The following is a 3,931-nucleotide window of genomic DNA, read 5'->3' on the forward strand; positions in this document are numbered from 1 at the left end:
GTAATTATTATGATATAACAACTCTGCTTTACACAAATAGAGCTTAAAGCACAAGTCATGACACAAAGACAAGGTGGTGAAACCAAAATATATGAAAGGTCAGCGGGGGAGCTGGCCCCAGGGAGGGGTTACCTGCCCCTCCCTTCCTTCCCTCCCCATCTCCAGCTGCCTCCCTCTTCCCGCTCCACCACAACCACCCACACATGCAGGGCCTTGGAGTAGGGGTATGTCACCAGGGTGCAGAGGAGGCTACCCCCCCCCCCCCCCCCCTGTCCCCTTCTGGCTGCCTCTGCCTCAATTTTATCCCACAACTTAGACATTCACATTACTCACACTCTCATTACACATACATATAGGATCTTGGGGGTGGGCACGATACACGGAGTCAAAAGTACCATCAGGGTGTACACCCCACCCCTGGCGTCGTTGCCCACCTCTCAATTTTAAATACACGTAGACATTGAGGGCTAGCAGGAGGGACTATGCGCTTACCTGCTGCTCTCTGGCAGGTAGCTCCATGCCCTCCTGGGTTTTAATTGCACCTTAGAACACACATGCATCAACACTACAATGAGCGGGTGGAGGGAGGTTTGGAGTCTTCTCTCACCCCCATTCTCTGCGACCTGCTGGAGCAGGGGGGGCTAGGAGGAGTTGGCCGTCCGACTGCGGTCTGGAGTGTGGGGCCTCCCTGCTGCTACGGAGTCGGGGTGGTCTGCCTCCCCCCACCGCAGGGAAAAGGGAAACACCACCTGGGTCTGGGTGCAGTTCCCCCCTCCAGGGGCAAGGGCACCTAGACCCGGTTCGTAGAGTACGCTTGGGGAGTGTGATCGTGTGTACAACGTCTCTTTATGTCTGTCTCCACGTTGGTCGAGTGTGGAGTGAGTGCATATGAGAGCATGAGGGTGGGAATGGATGTTTGTGTCTGTGTGTGCCTGTATGTCTGTGTCTATATGTCAGGTTGGGTGTCAGGCGCCACCTCTCTGGGGACATCTCAGGCCCTCCAAGGTTTGGAGGCCTATCTCCCCCTACCACCACTTCCCCTGCCAGTGGCGGACCCCCTCAGACATCGGTGCGTTGGTGGTTCTTTGTGTCCGGGGATGGGCGTCCAGGTACACACCGGCTCACTCCTTGGTGGCCGCTTATCGGGGCCTGGAGCCTGGGGCTCGCTCGGGCCACTTCGGAGGTGGGGTGCCCCCGGCCTCTCGGCCTGGGGCTCGGTCACTCAGGCGCAGCTGGCTGCCGGCGGAGCTCACGGGCGCGTCACTGCAACCCCCCCTGGCTTCTGCTCCGCGGCTGCTGAGTGAGCCCTCATCTGGGACTCTCCTCAGCTCTTACTGGGACAGTGGCGCGGCTGCCCCTCTGTTGGTCTTCCTTGGTCTCTTGTGTTCTGGGGGCCTCTGGATGTCTGGAGTTTTGATCTCCTCCACACCTGCTTCACGCCCTGGAGGACGGGGCTGTGGCCCCCCCACACCCTCTAGCAGATTATTACATGAAGGAACCTTTTAAAAAACAAAAAACAAGCGCGTCCATGCTCACAGGTGTACACACGGGTGATCACACCCACAAACTACACCCTTTTTGGCTCCTACCTCAAAGCACACTGTGTTCTGTTGATCTTATGTGCTGCACAATAATGTTTAATATTTAGTATTTACTGTCATATTCCCATATATCATTGTGATGTTGTTTATTCTATTACTCTTGTTCTCTTCTGCTTGCTTTCTTTTTTCTTTCTCAGCAGGTGATCCAGGTGATTGATATATGCATTTTTTTTTCTCTGCCCGTTCTGTTGGTTTTTGTCTTTTGCCCTTCTCCCCCGTCCCTCTTCTCAGCTGTTTCTCTTTCCCTCTTTCTTTCTCCCCTTCTTTCCCCCAGTCAAGTCTGTCCCGTATTCAGTAAGTGAAAATAAAATAAACAATAAAAGGTGAATCAAATGGACCATTACGGTGAGGCTGGGATGGTCAGTTTGGTAAAGTAAATCCGTTGGGCATCTTTCTTTGCCTTTAGACAACAATTCTGATGCAAAAGAGCCAAACGGGACAGGCCAAAAAAAAAAAAAAAAAAAAAAAGATTTTTTTTTATTTTTTTTTTTAAATAAATAATGACTTGTTGTAAAAAAAAAAAAAAAATGATATAACAACTCTGCTTTACACAAATAGAGCTTAAAGCACAAGTCATGACACAAAGACAAGGTGGTGAAACCAAAATATATGAAAGGAAAAATTTAAACAGATTGTTGTTATCGATGGAGATAGTCAATATTCATTTCATCTTTATGAACTTAAAGCAGAATGGGAGGCAGAGCCTTCAGTTTTCAGGCCCCTCTTCTGTGGAACCAGCTTCCAGTTTGGATTCAGGAGACAGACACTATCTCTACTTTAAGATTAGGCTTCAAACTTTCCTTTTTGCTAAAGCATATAGTTAGGGCTGGACCAGGTGACCCTGAATCCTCCCTCACTAGCAAAATGTGAGCAAAATCCAGTCTGATTTACAGAAAACTAAAGAAAAAGGTGCAGATTTGTTACACTTGTTTCTTATAAAATTTAGTTTGCTTTTCATCTCAGTCACAGTTAAAGACAGCCACAGTAGACAGCTGGGCAAAGTAAGCAAATGTCTGTTGTCATTGTCACCAAAGCTGCTTGGAGTCAGGCGTTCCACGTAAGGAGATGTGTGGATTAGCGCTGCTCCTCGCTATAAACAAAGTCTGGATGCAAATTTTGGATCACTGATCAGCCTCCAAAAGACCTTTTGTATGAACATTTAATCAGGCTAAAAAAATATACTGAAGGAAAACGTTTTGAATCTGAGTTAAAAATTTACGAGTGCACGAGTAATGAAGCTTCTTCAGCTTCATGCATTCCTGTATGTGCTTTAATAGCAAGTGTATGTGTCAGACGACTCCACCAGGCTCCGCAGGAAGGCAGGAGTGTGAAAGAAGCTGAGATCTTGTTGAGTTTGCCAGCAAACAGGTTAGCTTCACAAAGTCTGTCACCCTGGCAACTGACCTGGGATTTAAGTTAGTGCTACTTCTTTCAGTAAACTGCTTCTGCTTTCTGGAACAGGTCCGAGGAAAGGCTGGTGGGTGAAAAACAGAAACGAACAGCACTGTCCAAATCTCCTTAGGTACCCCCTCATTTCTTTGTATTTCACTTCCAAGGAGCCAGACTTTCTTGTAATGTTTTTAAAAAGCGGCCTCGAGCAACAGTTCTCCAGTTTTCTGAAGGTCTTTCAAAAATGTTCTTTGGACATCAGCTGCTTTTTTACTGATTTTCAGCCCAGACCTCGTTCCTCGTTTGCAGAGGAATGTCTTCTTTTGTTTGTTAAGCCATCTACTGACCTACGAATCATTCAAGTAAAAACAGAAAGAAAAGCACCTAACAAAGGATGAAAATGTGAAAACCTACAAGAAATCAATTTTAAATTGAAAAACACATCATTTGTTCCCATTTTGAGATGATTCTACAGAAAACACCTAACACAGCACACTGTCACAGAAATAAAATAGTATTTTTGCACCAACGAGGTGATTCCCAAAGAGCTGTTAGCAGAAAACTGAACAAGGGAAGGACAAAAGAAGAAGCAGCTGGTGTAAAAACGATCTACAGTAGATACATCTGGACTCTCAGCTGATTCAGTTCAGTTCAATTTTATTTTATTTATTTATTTATAACAATTGTCCTAAGGTGCTTTATACTGTGAGGTAAAGACAATAATACAGAGAAAACCCCAACAAGCAACCAATCCCCTCTGAGCAAACACTTGGCAATAGTTGGAAGGAAAAACTGTTTTTAACTGGAAGAAACCTCCCAAAGAACCAAGCTCAGGGGGGACGGCCGCCTGCACGACCAGCTGGAGTTGAGGGGAGGGAAACGGGACAAAGACACACTGACCCTTCGTAAAGAAGGAAACAGGGAGAAAATGCTGAGGTATG

This window comes from Astatotilapia calliptera, chromosome 7 (genome assembly GCF_964374335.1).
Source record: "Astatotilapia calliptera chromosome 7, fAstCal68.1, whole genome shotgun sequence".
Classification (NCBI taxonomy): domain Eukaryota; kingdom Metazoa; phylum Chordata; class Actinopteri; order Cichliformes; family Cichlidae; genus Astatotilapia; species Astatotilapia calliptera.